Consider the following 24,335-nt stretch of genomic DNA (forward strand, 5'->3'; position numbering starts at 1 on the left):
ACGATAGTGGGGGGAAGAAGGACCCAAGCTCCTAGATTTTTTTTTTCTGTGCAAATTATATCCCTTTATAATATCTTTGCAATATTATATCTGTTGTTTATCTCAAGTTCATTGACATTTTATAGGAGCTCACACCACCCAGCCTGGGCATTACAGCCAAAGATGAGGGTGACACATTATTTTTGTCATTCATTCATTTAAAAAGTACTATATCAATCATCTGTTACTTGACAGGGGAACTCACAGGCCGATAGGAAAACAAGACAAACAATCATAATGCAGCATAATAAAGGGAAGTGATAGGAGAGCGGCACAGAAGGAAATGTGATTAACTCTGCCAGGATAGGTTTAGAGTGACTTCCCAGAGGAGGACATACTCATTTGAAATGGGTCTTCAAGGAGCTTCCCAGAAAGCAAAAGGTTATCTTTCAGAGGGAACAGCAGTAACAAAACTCAAGCTGTTCTGCATGGCTGGATCATAGGGTGTCTTTGAAAGATGACACTAATTGGTAAGAGGCCAGTTTGTGGAATTCTTTGAAATCTTCACAGAAAGTTTGGGTGTCCTGTAGTCAGTGGAGTCACTTAAGGATCTTAAGCAAGGAATACTTGCATTCTGGAGGCATCAAGAAAGTTGTTTGGAAGGAAATGAGACCAAGGCAGAGACCAGTGAGAAGTCTGTTATAACAGTTCTGGGAGGAAAAATTGAACTCAAAGCTGTAAAGCAGTAGAGATGGTGCAAAGAACACAAATCTGAGCGATAATATTTAAGAGAATAAGTCAGTCAAAAAATGAAGGGCTGGCTAGAAAGGGTGGTCTAGGATGACTTCTAGAATTCTAACTTAGTGGACTATGTGGAGATTTTTTTCACACCACCAGGCTCCAACAATAAAGGGCAGATGTTTCTCTTCATCTCAGTTTGTGTCAAATAATCCCCAATCCTGGAAGAAGTCAACAATATTAGTTTCCTGCAAGAACAGTCTACTAGAGCAGCTGCCCAAGGAAAAAATGGCTTCACTTTCTTAGGGGCTTGCTAGGAAAGTATTGTGAATAACATGTGGAAATTTAGTTCTTCTGATTTAATGTCTTTGGAGGAATCTTCTCCTTTGCACTGAATAGCTTTGATGTTGAGTTCATGATTCCTGCCTTAGCTTTCTTTTGTCATTGTAGATGGAGTGCTGGTCAGGTGTCTTACCAGTCAGCTCTATTCTCATGCATCTCAAAATGTTCTTTTTGAATAATTAGAGTTTTTTCCTTAATTAAAAAAACATTTCTGATGCCTGTTAATGCACCCTGCATGGTGGCAGTTACTTTAACATGTCATCTCATTTAATACTTATAGCAACCTGAGAGAGAGGTGGTAACATCAGTCTTACAGATGAGGAACTGAGAGTCCAAGACATTAAACAATCAATCCCAGGTCATAAAGTAAATCATTTGCAAAATCAAGGTTAGATCATACCACAAATCTGGTGTTTTTTCTACAATCCTGTGACTATCCACTGTTACAGTGTAGACATTTTTTTAAAACAAATGCATCTTTTTTTGAGGTTTATATTCATTCCTTCAGTGATTGTCATAACCACAAATAGCCCTTCTTATATGTTAGCAATCAACTTGGGCACTGGGTTGCAACAGGGAATGAGAAAGACCAGGGAAGACCAAGCGAATAGGCAATTATAATACAGTTTAATGAGGGCTCCGGAGGGGAGGAAGTGGGTGATGTATGAGGCCCCAAGAGGGGTGCCCAACCAGAAGTCAAGGCTCATGAAGGTGCCCCACAGGAAGTGATAGCAAAGCTAAGATCTGAGAAATAAGTGAGACTTAAGTAGGGAGAGGAAGGACTGAAGCATCCTCCAAGCAGAGGGAGTAACACTGGCCCAAGGGAGGGGCATGGCAAGAGATGGAATTTAGGTAGTTTTGGGCCAGATCAGGGAGGACCTTATAAGCCATGCCAGGAAGTTTAAAATGAATCCTGATGTCAGTGAGGCAGCTATGGAGAGTTTTTAAAGCTAGGAAGTGGCATGAATATGCAGGTATTTTTAAAAGGTAGCTGTGGTGGTAGTGTGAGAAAAAAAAAATGATTAAAGGAAAGTGAGCTTGGAGCAGAAACCCCCCAAGAGATTGTTGCCATAATCCGGGGGAAAGGTGATGGTGGCCTGGGGAAAGCGACTGAGGGATGGAGAGAAGTGGGTGGGCTTGAGCAACTTGATGGGTAGAATCCACTAGTCCAGGAATCGAGCGAATGGAAAGGAGAAAGAAAAGTAAAATAAGACTGACCCAAGTGACTGGGCATTAGGGCTATTCCCATACACTGGGTGAAAGGAAGAACCAGTTTGGGAAGGAAGATGAGTTCAATTTTATTCATGCTGAGTTTGACCCATCAGTGGACATCTATCCAAGACATGTCCCAGTTAGGCAGCTTTGAATATGAATCCATGAGATCAGGAGAGAGGAGTAGGTTGGAGCTCTAGATTTAAGAGATGTCAGCATATGATAGTAAGTTATAAACCAGGGTAAGTGTATAAAGAAATGAGAGAATCTGTATTTAGGAGGATACCAAAGACGGAAGCTGGCAAAGGAGCCAGGGAAGGTACGTCCAGAGGGGAATAAAAACCTAGGATAACACACTAAAGCCAAGGCAGGAGAGTGCTTAATAAGCAGTGTCTAGCCACTGACACTGGAGGTTAGCTAGATAAAGGCAGAGAATCTCCTGTGGCCATTAGGGAGGAGAAGGTCTTGGGAATCTTGGGTGAGATTAGACAAGTCCTCTGGGCAGTTTGCTGGTAGGAGGTGGAGAGACAGGATAATGATAGTAGATGGTTTTATAAGGATGAGGGAAAATTTGTGGGAGGTGGTGTTTGTTGTTTTAACATTGGAAGAAACTTGAGCACATTGAAATGCTGATGAGAAAGAGCAAGGGGAGGTAAGGGTATTTGACAGAACCAGGGCCTGAGAAGGAAGGGGTTTGGCAAAGCAGGGTGGGTGGATTGGTCTCAGAGCAGAGAACTGGCCCTCTGCCTGTCTGCGTATCAGTAGAGAAGGTATGAGGGGGCGAGGATCCAGGTAAAGGGAGATGGTGAGGGGTAGGGGATCCATCTGATGGCTGTGGCATCGTCAGTGACATCCATGCAGAGAAGTATGTGTGTCTGTGTTGGGCAGTCGTTGGGGCCAGAGAAGGACAGGGGCATCAGCTGAGAGTGGAGAAGGCCTGAACAGAGAGTGGTAGAGAGCACCAGCTGGGTGAACCTGGGAGGCTTGTGGTTTTCTTTGACCTAATGCTGGGGAATTTACCCATTTGTCAGGAGGAAGTGAACTCTCCATGGTCTGCCTTTGTCCTGTGTTTGGAGTGTGTTCTTAATTTTTTTCCCCCTGTGGCTCCTATAAAGAAGGGTCATAATGCTGGCTGATTATTGTTCAGCAAGTTATCAGTCACAGGGAGGAAGATCCAGTTAAAGCAGTCTCCTCTCTGCCCTCCGGCCTGTGGCATTTGTCTGCCACCTACTTAGTACACAAGTAATTGAGGCAAACTCAAATAGTGACTTTTTCCTTGGAGTTCAGATGGATAGCACGTATTTTAGGAATGCCCTCAAAAAAGGAGGCTGGGATTCTTGCTATGCTCCTTCCTTTAGTCACCTTCCCCTCCCCCAACAAGTGTATATTTAACCCAGCAGGTCAGGCTGTACCTAACAGCAGGTCCCAAAATGGGGGGAAAGAGCTTCTTTCTACATAGTAGTCTCTCTAAAGAGGGTTTCTCTGCTGGGCTGGGTTCCTACACCAACCTCTACAGCCTCTCTGTAGAAATGGAAGGTGTACGTAGAAGAAAGGCTTGCCTGAGTTCAGATCCTGGCTCTGCTCTTCATTCAGTGTCACCTTGAATGTTTCTCCCCCTTTTCTGAGCTTCAGTATTATTATCTGTAAAACAGAGTGAGCCTATTTCCCAGAGTGGTTCAGAGAAGTTAGTGAACCAATGTATATGAAGTGCCTAGCAGGGGAGATGCAGTGCCTGTCTATTCCCTGTCCTCTTCCCATTTTCAGTTATTAAATTAAGAGAGTAATTCTCCTGCTTTCCAGGTGTGGAACAGATTGGGTTGGAGTCCATCTGTCTTCTCCTACAAGGTAGCTAAGTTGGAAAGAAGCATTTGGTTATGCTCCTCAGCTTCCACAATGAGAGTGCCTACACCATCTGCTCATCTGAAGGACCACGGAGGCACAAATGTGTGGTCAGGAGGACAGAATGACGGCTCTTCAGAGCCCCTCTCTGGAGGCAGAGCCCTCAACCATTACTGCCCAGCCTTCATCTGTGGCCAGTCTTGAGACGTTTGTGGAAGGGATTTTGATGGGAAGACAAATGCAGTCCATCCATACCTCTACAGAGGTCAAAACTAGCAGACTATGGGCCAGATTCAACAAAACCAGACTTTAAATATGTTGGTTGTCAAGTATGTTTTAATTTTTCTTTTCTGGGATCTCTCCAGATATTTGGAGACAGGGCATGCCTACTGTTTGCCACCACTCACTGTTGTCTTACACCTGCTCCCATCATTCATTTATATTCCTTATGTATTGGTGAAGGTATGTGAGTCTGCAAATTTTGTTTCTAGATCCACTCTAGGTTTTAGTCCTGAAATAAGCCAGACCATCAAGCCCACAGGTATCATTGAAAGAGTTTTTTGAATCCTCTTACTGTGTTTGCTGAAGCATATTGTTTGAGAATCCTTTTAATCTATTCAAAGACTATTTATTGAATATCTACTAACTGCCAAATATGTATACCCAATTCTCCCTCCATATCTCAGTATCACTGTAAGAAGTCCCACGTAAGTGGTGTCTTTTAGATAGAAATCAGAAAGAAATAATGTTTCCCCTTGAGTAATTATATAAAAGACACCATTCATTGCCAGTTTACATATATTTTTGATCTCCAAGATGCTACCAGATCCTTCATTCTTTTTCTCTCAGACTACATATTCAGATCACCCTATCTATCATCATCCTATTTCTACAAGCACAAAGGCCCAATTCTATTGTTTCCAGGTCCCCTGCTGTTACCACCTCTTAGAAACTCCAGCTTCTGGCCTGAAAGTGTTCTAATGGTCATCAGCTGTGCTGTTGATTCTAAAGAGCAGACACAGGTGGCTTCTCTGTATTTGTAATATGTTGAAATACTTCTGGTAAGTTCATTCTGAACTCTGACCCTCAAGTCAAGTTCTCCTTCCCAGGTCAAAGTAGCAGAGTTGCAGAGCCCTTTGCTCTGAGCCACCAAACGCCTCTGGCATTGAGAGAGCTCTTCTGCAAGGTCATTAATTGCCAGTCTTTTAAGTTTCATTCTTTTTCTTTCTTTTTTTTTTTTTTTTTACTAATTCTGCTTTTCATTAGAAGTAGGTCAATTTTACAGTTTGAGGTGTCTTTCGATTTTAATTCTAATGTTCCAGGAATAAGTTGTGAACTTTTTGGTTGCTGACCTATCCATCTGAATCTATTCAGCATACCAAATAAACACACAGGTTTTTTAATCAGGATGACTTGGATTCAGATCTCCAACTCTGTAACTTCTTAGCTGTATGACCCTAAAAACAAGTCACAACTGTTTGAGCTTCGGTTCCACATCTTATCATACACATGGAGTGAGAAATAACACTTCTCATGCTTCTTGCAAGGAGGAGGCCTCAACAGGATGAGGACGATTGAGTGCTGAGCAGAGCACGAGGCATGAAGTTGGGGATTAGCCTCCTGTTACTGTAACACAGAAGGGGGTTATAATATCATCCGTGCGTAATATGACTAACAGACCTAGGCATCGAGTGATAGAAGGGGTTACTTCCTAAATGCTCAACCCTCCCCAAACATCCCTCCTGAAATCTCTTTTGTTTTGTCAGGTAAATTACTGAATGTGGTCTCTTACCTCCATATGTTAGCAGTTAGATGTGGCCTCGTATTAATGCTTATCTCTATGTTTCTCCCCCAATTTAAACTATGAGCTTGTTTAAGGAAGAGAGAGTTTCTTACTAATCTTGGTATCCCTAGCACATACTGGGTGCCTACTAAGTGTTCATTCAAGACTTGGCTCAGATGCCTTCCCTCTCATAGCAAATTTGCTTATGGGTCCCTCTCACTAGACTTCAAGCTCTTTGCAGGTGGGGACAGTGTCCAGGGTGTCTCACATCCCCAATGAGGGTGTAGTTTGTACTTAATAGATGTCAGCTGATGGAATTATCAAGTGCAGCTTCATCAGCCCAGGGGGCCAGGACATAGTAGGAGCTCATTAAAAGGTAGCTGCCTTTATCATTATTAGCACACACACAAAAAAAGAAGAAGAAGAAAGATGGGCATCTAGTCACCTACTTTGGCATGAAGTGTGGACATTGACTGGAAGACTGTTTTAGAGAAACAAAATGGGCCTTTATTCATTTTTGGGAGGGGAGGAGGGTTAACAAGAGAGAGTCTTTTTCAAGTGTTTGCTCCATCTTGCTGCCACTTTACTATGTGTGGCTGCTGTTGCTATGGCAATTCTTTAAGCAATTGAATAGAACAGCACTGAGTTGTTGCAAACCAGCTCTAATTGCTCCCATGCACCAGGCCTGCCCACATGACCACTCTCTGCACAGCGTTCTCTTTTTCATATGCGTATTTCATAAATCTCTGGGCATTGTGCAGCTCCCTTGCTCTTGTGACACTGCCATCCTCGGGCAGAGGGCACAAGAAGCAGCTCTGGGTAGGGGAGAGGGGTCTGCCAATTTTCCCTGTGTGAGCGAGCACCGCAAACCCCCGTGTTCAAGGGGGTAGTGGAATGCAGGCACAGCAGGGTCTTAAAACCAAGTAAAAAATTTGTGGGATAGATTTATTATATGAATTTGTCATTGTTGGGTAATTTAGTCATCTTTTTAAAGCCAACTATACCATTCCTGTGCCCTCCTGCTGGGGGAACCCAGTTCATTGTGTCGTGAGAGCGTCTGGCTTTGACTTGAATGAAATCAGGGAGAACTGACCACTGAAAGAAATGCGAGGGAGTCAGCATGCATCGTGTTCCCCCTGTATGCCAGGCACAGTGCTGGGCACTTGGCATGTGCTGTGTCACTCTACCCACATGTACCTTGTGGGTGGGGTAGTATGGTCCCTGGTCCTCATCCCAGATGTGGAAACTGAAGAGTAGGGATCTAGTTTTAGACCTAAGTCCACAGCCATTGAGGGCATGGCTGGGATTAGACTCCATTTCTGACAGACTCCAGGGTCTGTGCTCTCTTCACTGAGCCACACTGTCTCCCAGGAAGGAGGCCAGCTTTTGGCAACACTGGGAAGCCAGATCTCGGTTGACTTGTGGCACATGGCAGGTGACCAACTCCTGGGTCCTTCATGGAAAACCCTTCTTTACGGAGTCATGAACCTTAAGGATTATCATAGGAATGATTTTATCATAACTGTAGCTTCATTTGAGCATTAACAATTTGTCAAGCTCCAAGCTAGATGCCATATGAGTACCACACTACATCTTACCCCCAAAAAAATCTATGAATTTTGTAGATGGAGAATTTGAGGCTCAAAGAAGGTAAGTGACTTGCCCAAAGTCACAACAATTAAGGGTGGCAGAGCCAGGATTCAAATCCAGGTCTGACTCCAAAGTCTCTTAACCACTAGGCAGCCTCCTCCCATGGGGCTCATTTGGAAATGGATGCCCCATATACATTTAAAACTTTTCCTGTGAATATTCCAGGAAGTTTAATAGGCAATGGAAAAATTTTCCTCCTACTCCTGAGATATTTGTAAAGTTAATTTATACTTGCACTGCACTAGTGCCTAGAGGCACAGCCTAGCCTCAGAATGAGGGACTTGAGGCAGTGTCACCCGGGGAACTGCATTTCTACAACCTGCCTCCATGCAGGGAGTCTGTGTTTACAGTAAGAACCTTTACTTTAACAATGCAGTTCCTGCACTACATTAAGAGGATAGAACTGTGTTTAAGATTTTTTCCTTCTCTGTTTTTCTTTTAATGTAGTGTGTGTAATAAAAAAATTGGGGGCGGAGAAACCTGAACACATTTCTCATAAGAATGGTATGAATCCTACTGTAGCAGCAAGATTTTTTATCTTAATACTTAATAATGAACACTTAGATTCATTCATAAAAATAAGTTTTATTGAGTGCCTACCATGTGCCTGACACCACTCGATGTAGGGGTTGGGGGGATGGGGACAGGATAGTGTACCAAGAAGCTTTCATCTGCAAGTGAAAAAATCTGGCTGAAATAATATGGACTTTATTATCAGTCATAGGAAGATCAGAGGTAGGCAGTTCTGTGGCCAATTGAGCAGCTCTGATGACATCAAGAACCCCATTCTTTCACTCCTGAGTCAGCTGACTTCAGCCTATTGGCCACACCACCAGGCAGGCCTCCCTGGTGGTCTCAGGATGACTATATCACTTCCAGGCATTACATCCTCACAACAATCTTCAGAGGCAACAACATGACCTTCTCTTCCACTTAAAGTTCAGAAAACCCTTGTCAGAAGCTTTCCTGATGAATTCTCATGGGGTCGTTGAACAGAATCGAGTCACATGTCCATGCCCTAACCAATCACTGGTGAGGAAATGATACCCCAGGGATTGGCCTAGATGTGAGGACCCACCCTGCCTCTGGGATGGCACCTGAGACACGTGTCCTCATGGGGAGGGGGTGGGCGCATGAATAACTTAGGGATTGTGTTAGGAAAGAGAGAAAAGGGAGTGAGTGTTGGGTAGGCAGTCAACAGCAGTGACAAGAAACAGAGGTTCTCGAACTCAGAGTCTAGGGAAATAGACACAATAAACAAGGAGACAGGCAGATCATTTGAAATGTTTTGTCTGAGTTGTACTTCAGATAGAAGATCAAGGAAGTTTTCTTGGAGCTGACATTTCACTGCAGGGGTGAAGGCAAGAAACTGCCAAGCAGGTTGGGTTAAGGGGAGGAAATATTCCAGGGTGAGGGAAGGAGGTAACACAACAGCTTGGAGGAAACCGAAGGGAACTGGGCAGCCCCGGGTATAGTGAGCAAGAAGGCAAGTGGCATGGGTTGAAATCAGATACTGAGGCAGGGCCAGATCACACAAGGTCTTGCATGCCATGGAATTTGGATTTTCTTCCGAGTCAGTGGAAAGCCAGTGAAGAGTTTTTTAAACAGAGGTGTGACACTGGATTTTTAAAAATCACTCCGGCTGCTGGGAGTGGAAGCACAGAAAGCAGTTAGAAGTTCACAGTGGTCATCCAAGCAGGAGATGAGGAAACTTGAACTTGGATGTCAAGAGTGGAAACAGATGTAAAAGAGTTCTTTAGGAGATAGGCTCAGTAGGACTTGCTAGGCACTACACTAGGTACATTCCCATGCCTCTCTTGTCTAGTCTTCTCTGTGCACCTGCACAGTAATATTTTTTGTAAAGTCAATTATTATGCCCACTTTACAAATCAGAAAATTCCAGGAAATGGCCTGCACCGAGTCATAGCAGTTGTCCAACCCAAAGAGGGGAGAAGAAGAACTGGATTCTGGAAGAGGTAGGCAGGACCAACTCAATTAGCATTGCACTGGGATTGTTTTCCTAGCTAAAGCTTTTGCTTTTGAGAGTGATATTTTGAGAACTGCTATCTCTGTGGGAATATCTTAGTTGTGTACAGCAGAGCCATCTCTGCATCTGCATTTTCTTGTTTAACACATGGCTGTCTTTATAATGAGTACCTTCTTTATATGGGGTTATCAGAGTAACTCTGAATCTATTTTACAGCTAAATTAATGATATCCAGGAAACATTTATTTGGCTCCTTTTCTATTTATAATATTGTTACCAACTAATTGCCTTTCAGTGTTCCTACTTATAGGGTCCTTTGTTCTGGTTCGAATCAATCCCATGTAGTTGAATCCCTAATGCCACTCAGGGCTACCCAGTCACTTATGAAGTTTCTCATTCTATGGTAAAAACAGGAGCAATCATAAAAATTTACACCAGGGCAAAGGGCCAGCTTGAGACAACATCTGAAAATAATAATGGGTACTTTTTTTTCTGATTCTAAAAGTAATCTAATTTCATTGTAGAAAATTTGGAAAAGACAAAAAAGCATAAGGAACAAAAGTCACTCACATGCCTACCACCCTGAGGCAACAGCATTAATTTTGGTGCATTTCTTTCCAAATATTTTTATGCCTTTTTACATACTTGAGTTCATACAGTCAATACAGTTTTTTTTCTCTTTTCATGTGATCCTCATCATACAGATTTTCCTCACACTATGAGGTATTGTCTTTGTAAAGGGTTATGTAATTTCTTTGCCTAGATATGTCACAATTTACTTAACTCTGCCCCTCAAGGGAAATTTAATTTTTGTCGTTTTTTTGATCTGAATGATTTTATACAAGGAAATTCATTGCCATTTGAGTTTTTCCTTAAACTAAATTCCCAGCAATTCCAATGATTGATTAAAGGATATGCATATTTTTAAGGTTCTTGATACACTTGTCCAAATTAGTTTTGGTAATGTTATAATGTCCATTTTTATCGACATTCTTTTACAGCCATCCTGTTCTATAATTAGGAGTCTTTGTCTATCTTTGGTAATTTAATATGTGAAAAAAATTGAATTCTGTTTAATTTTCATTTACTGCTGGTGACATTGAATTTCTCTTCATGTTTATGAGCCAGGTATTTATTTTTCTGTTATGAACCTTGCCTTTTTCCCATTTATCTGTTGGACTCTCAGTGTTCTTTATTTTTATTTACATGGACTCTTTACATGTTTTGGATAGTAACCTTCTTACAATTTGTAGCAAATAATTTTTTCTGAACTAGGACTTTGATTTTTTTATTATGAAGATTTCCAAATATGCACAAGGTACAGATTCCCCTTCTTTCCATCACACAGCTGTAGCAGCCTTCAATATTTTGTCATATTTGTGTCATTTATTTCCTATCTCAGTCTCCCTACTTTTTTTTTCCCCTTTTTTGCCAAAGCATTTTAAGGTGGCAAATCAAGGTATTTTGTTTTACCCTTAAGTTATATTAGGAAGTATCTTTTAAAAATAATAATATGACATTTTCTTTTTCCTTCAAACTTTATTTAAAAAAATTGAAGCCTATGGAAAAGTTGAAAAATAGTACTATAAATACCCATTTACTCTTCACCTAAATTTACCAGCAGTTAATGTTTTCCACATTTGTATTGTCTTTCTGAACATTTATACATGCTAGACTTTTCACTTTATTTTTTGCTGAACCATTTGAAGGTGTCTTGCAGATATCATGACACTTCACTCCTAAATATTTCAGTATCTATCTCATAAGAATCAGAACATCCTCACCATAACCACAAAACCATAATCATTCTCAAGAAATTTAACATTGATACAATATTATTATCCAATTTACAATCTATATTCAGTTTTCCCAGTTGGCTCCAAAATCTTCAATAACCATCTGAGCTCAAATCAAGGATAACACATTACATTTGGTTGTTATTGTGTCTTTAGGTACTTTTAATCTAAAACAATCCCCTTATTCTTTGTTTTGTTCTGGACTTTCATAACATTGATGGTTTTGAAGGGTCCAGACCATTTGTGTTACAGAATGTCCCACAGGGTGGATTATAATTGATAACTCATTACTATATCCCAGCAGGACAAAATGCCTCACGTGTATCTTCCACGTTTCCTGGCCCACATCTGGAATCAGCCCTTTCTTCAATGAGCTTTGGTTCCTCTTAGTGGGGAATGGCATTTAGAAACCATTTTCTGAACGCCAAGGGTGGTCATTGCTACTGGTCTGTCATTACTTCTAGACCTTTTCTTTTAGTGGGCAGAGCTTAAATCTTTATTATTTTTTTTAATGAAAAATAATGAGTTTACACTAATATTTTCTTTTCAAATTTAAAATTTCAGAATTTTTACTAAATTTTTTTGATTTTATATATTTACTCTATCTGGAAATTCTTGGTTCCTAAAAATATTAATATGGTACAATTATTTGTTTTATTATATACTATATACATAATAGTTTTTAAATTAAAAAATCAACTTTATTGCTAAAGTAATTCTCAAATTAATGATTTTGTTGTTGTTGTTCTTATGGTCCTTAAAGAACACCCCATGGGGATATGCAGTCAAAAAACTGTCTGTAAGGTCTGTTGCAATAATTCTTTTCTCCAAGTGGTTATATCACCAATGTAATATATAGTTATTATTGTTTCATTATCTTTTCAATTTTAGGAATTCTTTATCTTAATTTTTTTTTGTCTTGTGAACCCTTTATATTGTTTAGAATTTATCACAAGGTTCATTCAGAGAAATCAGGTTTCATCACAATTCCTTCTACCCTGATGCTTCCCTACCTCATAACCCCTACTAAAAGAAGGTAGCTATTATATATATTGTTCTGCATCTTACTTTCTAACACTTAACCTGTCCTGGAAATCATTCCTTAACAGTACATATAGAGATCTTCGTCATTCTTCCTCACAGCTGCCTAGTGTGCCATAGTGTGGATGTGTCACAGGGTTTTCAGCCAGTGTCTTGTTAATATTCTTTGTATTTTGCTCTTACAAGTAATGTCACAATGAATAACCTTGTACATATATCATTTTGTATTTTTTCAAGTATATCTATGGAATAGGTCCTAGAAGTGAGATTGCTGGGTCAAAGGGTAATTGCTCATACAGTTTTGCTAGATACCGCCAAATTCACACTAATAGTGGTTACATTATTTTTTTCCCTTCCTTTTATACTACAGCTTCACCAATAGGATATGTTGCAAAATTTAGGGATTATTTCTAATCTGACGGGTAAGAAGTGATATCTCGGTGAAATTTTACATACATCTTTATTATTACAAGTGAGGTTGAATATCTTCTGTTTAAGAGTCATTTGTGTTTCTCTTCTCAATGCTATGACTCTTGTCCATTTTTCTATTGGTTAACTATTCTTTTTCTCTCGATTTTTAGGAACTGTTTATATATTAAGTTAAAAAGCCCTTTGTTCCTGATCCAAGTTACAAATAATTTTTTTCAGAGTAGGAATTCTTAACATGATTGTTGACATTTGGTTTCTTGACTAACATGTGTTTAGCAACTGTTTGTCCCCAGCTGTTTCCTTCCTAACATTTTCACCCTGGAGAATAAAGACTGTGGAGATAGTTAATGGGCAAGGCTGCAGTGAGGAGGTAAGGTTTGGAGTCTCATCTAAGATACATCTCAAGCAGACACCCTAGTGGGCAGTGCAGGAAATCAGCAGCAGGGCTGTGTCCCACTCTTCTGCACAGTCATTTGCCTTCTATGCAGCAGTAGCCCAGCTGTACTGACCAAACTATCCCGTCCATGAAGCAGCCAGCAAGGCCCTTGCGACCAGTGGTCAAGGGCAAGGCTCTGTGTGTTGATATTGGGGCCCAGTTATTTATGTTACTTGGGGGCAAATTGCCTAACACTTTTGGGCCTCAACTCTCCTAGAAATAGGAAGAGATGGCTGAAATCCAGAGACTTATCCAGGTGTGATGTCCTTGGACCCTTTGCCTCCCTAGTTGGCTTCCTAGCAACCAGGGAAAGAGGTGGAGATCTTGACTGAGAAAATTACAATGTAGCACTGGGGGTGTGTAGAGAATCTTTCAGTTGCATCAGTTCTGTTGGATCTCTCCTGTCCACTAGGACCCACCCTAAAAAATAATGTGTTTCCCACTTGAAATTTCCAGTAATACATGCATACAGTGTGTACAGAGAGCTTAGAAACTGACCTTTTTCTGCACAAATCAGTGGTAGATTTGGGCTTACAACCTGAGTCTCTGACCCCAAAGCCTGAGATCCTCCTCCTATACCAGGCTGATTCTCATGGTGGGTATGGAGTAAACGAGGAGGCTGGGCTGCCCTGAGAATTCAGGTCAAGAGAAGAAAGGTCAAAAAGTGAACAGGCCTCACCATGACATTTCAGTAGTAATAAGCTTGAATGATCCAAGTTCCTGTATCCCATTCAGAAAAGAGCCATGTGTCATGTGTTCATTTTCCAGCTGCCAGAATACCACAAACATTTTAAACTATGACAGCATATCTTCAGATTTCCTAAATTGCTCAACTGTGAGGCAGACACACTTCCAGGTGTCTTCACATCCCAAATTTAATCCTGACAGCACCCCTTAATATGTGTATCATTATCCCATTTTCCAGCTTAGCAAACCGAGACTCAAAGATGAGGAAATTTCACCAAATCATGTAATCATCAGTGGCAAAGCTAGCATCAGAACTGACATCCGCCAGCTCCTCCTCTGCTGCTCCTTCCACTGCCATCGACTGCCTGCAGTGCTTTATTGTCGCTAGCCAGATTTATGTACGCCCTCTCTGGGGCCACCCTGTAGATACATACACCCTGCAGTCTTTCAGGTGCCCCTGGTCGTTGTCGGCCCCTGCTTTGCTGCGATCTGTGATGCTCTCTCATTGCTGGCTTCCCGAATAGCCCGCGGGCCAGTGCAGCAAGGAAGGAGCACTGAAAAGGGAAGTGAAGGAACTCTAGTCCCCATGGTGCTGAGAAGGACACTCACCTTTCCTCATTTGAATGTTCAAGTCCACGTCCTAGGATGCTGTTCTTGCCCGAGATGTGCATCTACAGAGGCCCCTGAGCTTTCAAGTGAAGTGAGCCAAGTGCCAGCCCATTCACTCGCACCCCACTCCCGTGGCCAGGGGCCATGCTCCCCCTCGAAGCCAGCACAAGGCGAGGTCCTCGTGGGGCCGGGCCCTCTGCATTCACAGAGGGAAAATGAAAGTCGCTTTATTCCCTGGCCTCTTCATAGCTCCCATTATGACAAGAGGGCCCCACCGTGAGGAGCCAGGGCTGTGATATTTCTGCTTCAGCATGAGGGATTCATATGTTTTACTAATCAATTCTTTGGCACGGACTCCCCGGCCCGCATTTTGTTCTCTTGCTTTTGATCGTCTGTTTGCCTTTTTGCTGTTCTGCTGGTTCTTGTTTGGAGCTTTTATTTTCCAGAACACTTTGACCTGCTCGAGCCTCTATATTCTTCCCTCCCTCTCTCTCCCTTTGTCACTTTCCTCTCTGATTTTGGTTTCCCATGTGATTGACCACACAGAGCTTTCACATACAAGCAAAGTGGGGACCCTTGAGCCATGAGGCCCTGATGACTGCCGGGTTTTGTTTTGAGAGCCAGGGGACCCTGGACCACAGCCAGCCCCCGCCCCCAGCCAAGCTGGACTGCAGCTCTTCTCTGTCTCTGGTCCCCATCCCAGCCTCACCCTGCCACATGCAATCACTGATGTTGGCTTGGTGCTCTGGTTCACAAAGCCCTCTCTAACACGTGCCACAAACTGTCAGGGACAGCGGAAAGTACTAGTACTGGTCACATTTCTCAACTGAAGAAACGGAGGATTGGAAATAGGAGGTGACTTTCCTGGTGTTCAGAGCTAGTGAGTGGCCAGACTGGGATGAGACCCATGCCTGCCCTGAGGCTGGGCCTCATGCCGCTGCGCTGCGGCAGCTGTCAGGGATTGCTGACTTGCCCCATTCTCCGCCAGCACTGGCCTAGCAGCTGCTTCATCTTCAGCATGATCTAGTCCGGTGAGGGAGGCAGTTGCTATGCAAACTGTGGCAGCAACCATCTCCTGAGCACTTACTCTGTACCAGGCATGGTGCTCAGTCCTTCACCTGCATTATTAGCTTCTGGACCCTCAACAGTATCCTGAACTCAGGGCAATAAAGTAGCTTCCCTGAGGCCACCCCTCAATGTCAGAGCCAGGACTAGAGCCCAGGTCTGACTGTTTCTGACATCTGGGCTCTTAACAGAAGAGTTATATACACAGGGCCGTGGGAACATAGCAGAGGGATTCTTACCTTGTGCAGAATTCTGGGAAAGCTTTCCAGAAGCAGGGATATTTGAATGAGGCCTTCAGGATGAGTAAGAGTTTGGCAGTCAGAGGAGTGGGGGGATGTATAGCAGGTGTTCTGCATAGCCTGCTTCCTGACATGTTCTGAGCTCACATAGTTTTCCTAGTCAATATTTTGCATCTGAGAATCTCTAGACTGGAAGGATTTGTGATGTTATCACCTGTCCCATGTTTGAGTCTCCACAACATCCTCCGTGAGCCTTTCTAGCCTCTGCTTGCACACCTCTGGGGCCAGGGAGCTTCCTTCCTTCTTAAGGAATCTTTAAAATGCTCTTGTTATTAGGAATATTTTCTTATTTTAGTGAAAAGTAACCCCTTGGCTCCCCCCACCCCCCATGCTGGGGAGTGCCTTAGGGCCAGAACACTTGTCCCTGGAAGCAGTTGACACCAGTGGCTGGAATGGGAGCAGAGACTGAGGTTTCTGCACTCTGGTTGCTGATAGTGGCATGGTATGGTGGGGAGGCCACTGAGGTAGAATACAAAGCCCGGGGTCACATCTCCCTCTACAAGTTTTACTGTGCAATCTTATATGGGTCCCTCTCCTCACTTTAACTTCCTAACTTGTAGAACTGGAATGATAATTCCCACTCCACCAAGCTCATGGGGCTGCTGTTCACAAGAAATGGCAGGTGCACACATGCTTATTAAAGTTAGGTGTTTGTCCATGTGAGCTCACTCTCTGGTTATTCCATTTAGTATTTCTATCTATTTGGCATATGTGTGTGCATGGCGTGTACAAAGTTGTGACTGACAAGTCCAGCCCACTTTCCTAGGTACCACTGGGGTAGGTGCAGGGAGCATGGGGGTTCATAAGAAATAGGCTCTGCCTTTGAGGGCCTCTCAGTATCATAAGGACAAGAGGAAACTGCAAGAGGCTGTGTGTGTCTGAGGTGACTCAGGCAGGAAGGAAGGTGTACAGGGCCCAGGCATTGCTGCTGGGGCCGAGGGGAGGACAGCAGTGGTTGGGACACTTGTCTGGACTTGTGAGCGGAGTCTTTGAAGAGGGCGCCTCTCCTGACCCAGGAGGGGATGCAGGAGCGTGGAGGCAGAGACAGCTGTAGACACTTTGAGGTAGTTTCATTGGAAGTAGGTGGCTTCCGGAGCTGCCCTTGAGCATGTGGTCTGACAAGTAAATAAGTGAAGGTTTCCTTGGCTGAAGTCCAGAATACAGCAGGCTAAGTGGTGGGGGGAACAAAGAATTGAGATTGGAGTGTCCAGTTTGAGGAACACATAGGTCACCCTGGTAGAGGCATCCGGGGCACAATGGGAAAACCAGGCCTTGGAGTTTGGGAGCAGAGTCCAGCCTGGAAGGCTCTTATCTCATCTGTGTGACTAAAATGGGACGCACTTGTTTGCTGTCACCCAAGACCAGCAAAGGCTCAGTTCCTCATGTGCTCACCAGGGGTGTGCCATCCCTCTGCAGCCTGGAGGAAAGAAAAGCAAGGTCATGAAGCCGGGGCAGCCCTCGATCACTAGCTGCCTTTCATTGAGCACATCCCACATGTAAGACCTATGCTGTGGTGTCTCCTGTCCCTCCCTACAGCCCCTCCCAGTAAGTGTTTGTATGGCCACTTTACAGATAAGGAACTGAGGTTCAGATGGGTCTGGTCACCTGGCTTGTGGCAGTTCAGAAGACAGACCCATCTGACCCCTGGCTCCATGCGCTGCCGGGACAGCAATGTGTCGCCTCTCAGACACTGTCTTGTGTGCTAGCTAGCCGGGAGCTTCTTCAGCAGAGTGAAGCTTCCTGACATGTGCCTTGCTGCTCTGCCCTTGGAGCCAAAGCCCATCCATGGTCATATGTAAAAGTTGATTACCCATCAGGCATGTTGTTTTTGCAGGTTACCTAACAGACTGGCGTGTGTTCTAGTGTGGTGATTATCAGGTGAACCACCCCATTTGCCTTTGACACAGGACCCCTGTTACCCAATCCACTGATGCAGAAGGGTCTGCTCTCATCTCATCCCTTTATTCCTCATTTCACATCCAGTTCCTTCCCTGTGCCTTTTGGAGGCTGATGGTATATTGTGACGTGAATGTGCATTTTGTAAATCATAATTTTACTTTGTATTTAAATAAGCTGTGTGTACACAGTGTGAGATGTGTGCAGGATACAGCCAGGAGTACTGTACTCTCAATTCCTCTGGCTCCAGTGTTTTTTTCAAGTTTGAAAATGTGTTAGGGAGAAGACAACATTATGATAATTGGAAGTTCAGTGTATCTGTCTTTTTGCTCTATTCTTTTATACTTTTTTAGATACAATTAACACTTCACACGTTACCTGGTCCCTCCTTGGTTACCTTTGACATTTCCTTGAAACTTATTTGGATGTTCATGGCACCTTTGCTTTGAACTCTGGTTAAGAGAATCAGTAACTTTTAAAATAAGTATTTTTCCTAACTGAAGATATGCAATTAGTGAATTACATAAATATGGATATCCACTTATCTTTTGTGTGTCCAGATTGTGACACAGTTATATGAAAATAGTAAAAGAAAAGTGATTTACCATCAAATTAGAATACCTGCTGTGAAGTTGTGGAAACATCTCACTTTATTACATTTCCTAGAACAGAGCATTTCACAGAAGATTGGAAAATGTACATAGAGAACTTCATGGGTATCATCTTGGAATTTGCAAACTGTGAATGATGCATTTAATTTGAAATGGCTTTATTTTCTGTAAGCATGTGTGAAGACAAATTTCAAAGGTATCCTGGAATTTGACTCTCTCCTACCAGATGCAGACAATATGATCTCACTGTCATCACCAAAAATGAAAGTAAAAAAATGTGCCTTTTGCCAAAACTTTTTTACTTCCCTAGTTAGTTTTAGGAGCCTGTCTTGTGTAACATTGGCACTGGACGTGCCAAGTCTAGCTGAGGCAGAATTTCTTGATTAGTTCCATTCTCTCTTTGCCTATGTTATTTGGGAGCTGTCAGATAATGTCATCATGAATCCATTGCCAATGTGCTTGAAAAAGAGTCATGAAACTCTAGATGGATTTTGATGCTAGAACTTGAAAGATAAAAAGAAAGTTGTTTTCTGAGTGAATACATTTTAAGGGGAACTGCACAAAGCCAAATGAAATTTCACAGTGGAAATGGAAACTGTCTTTTGACTCTCTGAACACTAGTTGTTTTAAGATGAAAAATAGGTTTCTTATGTTAATATTTTCCTGCTTTCATCCAGTTGGGAGAGAAGTCGTAATCTTATTTATCAGCTTGAATGGCTCTCAGCCTAGAACCTTGCACATAAATGCGTAATCAATGAGTTAATACACTTAATTGTAAATACTGTTATCCTCAGTTATAATGAAGATGCCATTTTTTAATTTGAGTCATTTGCTACATCAGATGACTTAGGTCACCTTTTTGTAGATAATAAGATCGACTAATTCCCCTTTGTATAGAAGTTATGGGTCTCTGTATATAGTACTTACAAACTTGTTCCTCTCCACCCAGTTACTTTTAGGAAAATACTGTACTCTCAAGAGTATGTAGAAATTGTGAGCCATCTCCAGGTTCTGAAGTTTGCATATGTGTGTATTCTGCTTGTCCTGAAAGCAACATCTCTTAGTGGAAAGAGCCCTGAGCTTAAGACAGGCCCAGGTTAAAATGGCTTTGTGTCTCTGGACAAATAACTTAGCCTCTCTGAGCCTATTTCCTCTTTGCAAAAGGGCCTTGCTTACCTTCCTTACCTGAGTAGGTTGTGAAGACAATCATGGAAATATTTATTAACAGTAGTCAAAGTAATAGCACTTATTTTGTGCCTGCCAGGGACTCTTTAAAGCACTTGATGCATATTACTCATTTATCCTCACAACAACCCTGTGAGGTAAATACTATTATTTTTCCTATTGTACAGATGAGAGAACTAAAGAACAGGAAGGTTAAGTGACTTGCCGAAGGTTACACAGCTAGCAAGTGTTAGAGTTGGAGTTCTAATGCAGAGTGTCTAGGTCCCAGAGTCCTTGCTCTTAATCACCATGCCGTGTTGTCTCTCAGAGCCTGACACGCAGTAGGTGTTTGATAAATGCTTGTCATATCTGGAACCTCTCAGCTCAGTAGCATGAAGGGGGCATACTCATGCATGTTGAGGAGCAGACACAGTGGATGGCTCTCCTAGCCTTCTCTTCTTGATGACAGGGCAGGGCACTTGTCTGAGGGAAGCCACATCGCTGGATAGAAGAAACAGAACCTCTGACCCAAGGCTCTCTGGGATCATCATGTCACTGGGGAGTCTTTAAATATTCTATTTCTAAATTTTAAAGCTAGTTTGGGTTTTACTTACAGCATTTAACATATGAAAAATCACTGGGAAAGTGGGCTTATAAGTAGAACGGTTGTATAATGGAATATTCACGTTCCGGTTCAGCCATAAAGCTCAGGGCTGATAAACAAAGCATCTGAAGCCAAATGGCTCTTCATCTGACCCCAATTAAAATAAAGATTTCCTTCCATTCTGTCCTGGCAGGAAGGAACATATTGTTGCCTTTAAGGGAGTTTGATTTAGTTAATGAAAGATTTTTATTTCATTTTTCCCCCAAATACAATATCTAATTAAATAAGATTCAATTTGTTAGAACTTCTGGTAGGGGTATGTTAACTCTTTTAAAGCTGTGTTTGTTGCCTACGTGCCTCAAGATGTAAAGGGTACTTATAAATCCCACTTCACAATCCATTGTTTAAAGAAGAAAAAAGTTCAAGTCATTTTGAAGGCAAACATTTTCTTCTCCAGGTATATCTGTTTACATCTCTATATTACAGCATCCTGCATATGTAGATAGCATGGATTCTGTATAAAATATCACATATTTACATAAAGCCCTGTTCCCTAGAAGCATTTGTACTTGTACATATTGTAATTTACCAATCATCATAGATCTGTCCATATAGAATATCTCACACAGGGAATTGTAGCTGTTAAAATATGTTAGGTAACATAAGTTGGATATTGATGCCAAATTATCACGGAGTTCCTTCAGAGTTATCTTGAAGAAATATGTGACTATCTAAAGAATTCATCATTTAACATTAAGAGTGAACACCAGCCAACGCTTTTGGGGGCGGGGGAAGGTTTTTCTTGTGTCATGCTGTCACTGCTTTTTTGTAGCCTTTTCTATATATGCCACAGCTCGTCATGACTATTGAGTCTATAATTACCAAGCAGAACATTTTGGTGTCATTATGGAGAAGTTCTCTTCAGCTCAGCTAGGCATGAGGAGGCAATTGGATTGTAAGCCCCTGATCCGTCCCCTCCATACCCCTGAGGCCCATGTAGTCCATGGAGCTGCAGGGGAAAAAGGGTTGGCCTCGGGATCAAGAGAGCTGCCCTCGGGAAGCCCCTCCCTTCTCTGGGCTTCAGTTTCTTCATCTTTAAAATGACAGAGCAGGGTCAGCAGGTCTCTGAAGGCCCCTTGGCTCTGCCTTTCTCAGATTCTGTATTCAGTAGAGCAGAAAGTACATGATGCCTTTAAATCCACTAAGAATTTATAGTCAGATGCTAAGGATTTCTGTTCTAAGGAATAGAAAGTCTGTAAGTCTATAAAACCTAAGGCATCTAAGCCACATTCTTAAAAACTCTGTTACTTTGCATGCAGTGGCTCCATCTGACATTAGTGAGCATTTACTCAGCATAACTGAACACCTACTCTGTGCAGGCCTAGTGCCAGGTGTATGAAGACAGGTTATTCAGGGCCCTGCCTTCCGGAAGCTTATTGTCGATGATGGGGCAGGGTGGGAGGAAAAAGCCAATAAAGAGGTGATCTCTTTCTTAAAAGGTATCCTACAGTGTGTGTGGAGGGGAGAGGGTGGTGAGATGGGATAAGAGGATATTTTGGCTGGATATTTTGAAAGGCAAGTGCAGTCTCACCAAATGGAGAAGGGGTACTCTTTCCAGGCAGAGAGTCATGGGAATGAAGTGTGCAACATACTGGGGCAAAGCAACAAGTTCTGTGTATTGCAACAGGGCTGTGGGCTGATGAATGTGCAGGAGGGAGAGAGAATACTAGAAAGGAAGGCTTGTGGAAAATCTTAGAAGTTCCATTCTAAGAAGTATGCCCAGTGTTTTTCAAACTGGTAGCAATAGGTGTTCTTTGAATAAAAAGGGTTCTGTAGCCAAGAGACTCTGGAATAAATTGACTTGTTTCCCCACTTGGAAGTACACAGTGTACAACGAAGAATACATATACACATGCTTCAGCAATGACCATATTGAGCTTAGGTTAGCCCAGTGTTTCTCAAACTTTTGACCACTGATCCTTCTGAAGCAGAAGACCTGTTAATGCTGTGGGGCCGGCTTGAAAGCACAGAGCTTGAAATGTGTACCACTGAACATACGGTCAGGTGAAATACAGGATCTGCTCAGCAGTTCACATTACCCTAGGCTGGAAGAGGAGCTGGAACTGGGGGAAAATGGCAGGGGAGAACGTCACCAGTATTTAGAAAGGTAATTAGACACCCGGTTACACTGGAGTTTAAGGCACTTTCAAGGAGAACCCCTTCCCCTGAATACAATCCATACCTTCTCCGTGCTGACATATGAGCCTTTCATGAGTCCTACAAGCAGGAGGCTGGCCAGATACTGACACTTAAAGTCATCTGCCTGGCAGCCTTTCAAGAACTCATAGATGATTGGTGACCTGACACAGGAATGGGGTTGTTATTAGGAAGTTGGAGGCAGAAGATGAAGACTGAAGCTAAAGGTCCCATGACTCCCCAAAGCCTTTTGTTGAGGGCCTGCTATGTGCCGGGACTGTGCTAGGTACTTTTCCATACACTCCCAACTATTCCTTGAAACCCTCTAAAACAAACTGCTATTTTTCCACTTTGATGATTAAGGAGAAAGGCATAGAAAGAGTCGTTGTATTTCTCTTCTATGGCTAACCATATAAATACTGGCTGTTTTGAGTTTTATTTTCATAGACCTATCTCCCTTCCACCAAAAAAATCAACTCCACTCCTCAAGTAAGTCCCAAATGAGACTTGGGAAATGAGACACTGATTTTATAAGCAAAACTGTAGAAGTTAGCAGTTGCTTCATCAACCTAGATCCCATGCTGAGAGAGGGAAAGGTCTTAATTACTGTGTAAGGAGCCTTAAGTCGTTGACTATCCCAAGGTCACATGGCTGATAGGCTTGGAGCCCATCTGACTGACTCTTAAGTCCCTGATCTTAATACTGGGCTGTACTGCCTACCCCAGATAGCTTACATTTAAAACCACTGACCACCAGCCAGGCACTGTACAAAGCACCTTGAATGCATTGTTTATTTACTCTCCCCAGCAGCCCTTTGTGGTAAGTGTATTATCCTTGCTTAATCCAGGAGCAAACTAAGGCCTTGTTAGGTAGCCAAGGTCACAGCTAGACATTGCAAAGCCAGGAATTGAAATTCTCTGTGTGCCCATTACTCCCCCTAAATAATTCTGAGGAAGTTGTTAAAGAAGTTGCTCAGACATGATTCTTACAGACATATTAGAAATTAGTAGGCTTTGTTTTTGGTGTAACAACACTCTGGCTCTGGACTAAATTGAGCCCAGAGGTTGGTTAGATCCTGGTCTTGATGCTGGAGATGATTAAAACCCAGATTTGAGTGAAGATGTTTTTGCATTAAATTTAGCATGTGTTATCAAGCCAATGGGTTTAAAGTATAAATAGGAGTTTACCAAATGTGAAGGGGGAAAATATCTGAGCTTATTTTTCTCTCTGGGACTGAATGTTTATGATACACTTAAGAATGATACCAGAATTCATACAGAGCTTGAAATTGGTACCCTTGTTGCCTTGATTTGCTTTTAATTAAAATCTAGTCTCACCCTACCTGCCAACCTGACATGATTGGAATCCTGAGATGTGATGACTTATGGAGTTCTTTTGGGTCTGCCTTCTCTGAGTGGCTTTAAAAACGCTTGTTCATGTAGAGACCATGGTGTATCTAGGTGACCTGCTTCATTTAAAATCTTTCAAATGATGAAATCTGGGAAAACATACGTAAATTTTTAGACTTTCTGCTTTTTGATTAAACCCCCACCAAATGTAGGCTGACTGGCTGGACTGAGTATGGTGCTCTTGCCCTGGTGTGAAGGGAGCCTCTGCTTCCTTGCTCATTGATTCATTCAGCAGGATGCTTGCTCTGTGCTGGGCTCTAAGGGCACAGAGAGGGGAGGACGCAGGCCCTGCCCGCCAGGTGCTCATAGGTGAGTAGAGGAGTCAGCGGCATTGAACATGGTGAGAAATGCTATAGGAGCGGCCAGCTCAGCCATAGGAGAGGTTGCCTGTCAGCACTTTCCCTAAGAGGTGACAGAGCTGAGCCTTGAAGGATGAGTTACCGCCATCACCATAAACCTGCAGGCAGGAGAAAGTGGTGGGTAGGCATGTGGGCTCTGGAGGCTAGCTGCAGGGTCCAAATGCCAGCTCTGAGTGTCCTTGGCAAGCCCATAATTTCTTTGTG

The 24,335-nt window shown here is 42.6% G+C and overlaps 1 protein-coding gene and 1 pseudogene across 12 annotated transcripts in view; one reads left to right on the forward strand and one right to left on the reverse strand.

Annotated features, from left to right (window-relative positions):
• LOC140848075 (Y-box-binding protein 1 pseudogene) overlaps window positions 1-14,277 on the reverse strand; it is a 38,870-nt pseudogene extending 24,593 nt beyond the window's left edge.
• DENND1A (DENN domain containing 1A) overlaps window positions 1-24,335 on the forward strand; it is a 538,445-nt gene that overhangs the window by 418,339 nt on the left and 95,771 nt on the right. The gene's annotated exons all lie outside the window — the stretch shown is intronic.

This window comes from Manis javanica, chromosome 2 (genome assembly GCF_040802235.1).
Source record: "Manis javanica isolate MJ-LG chromosome 2, MJ_LKY, whole genome shotgun sequence".
In the NCBI taxonomy this organism is placed as follows: domain Eukaryota; kingdom Metazoa; phylum Chordata; class Mammalia; order Pholidota; family Manidae; genus Manis; species Manis javanica.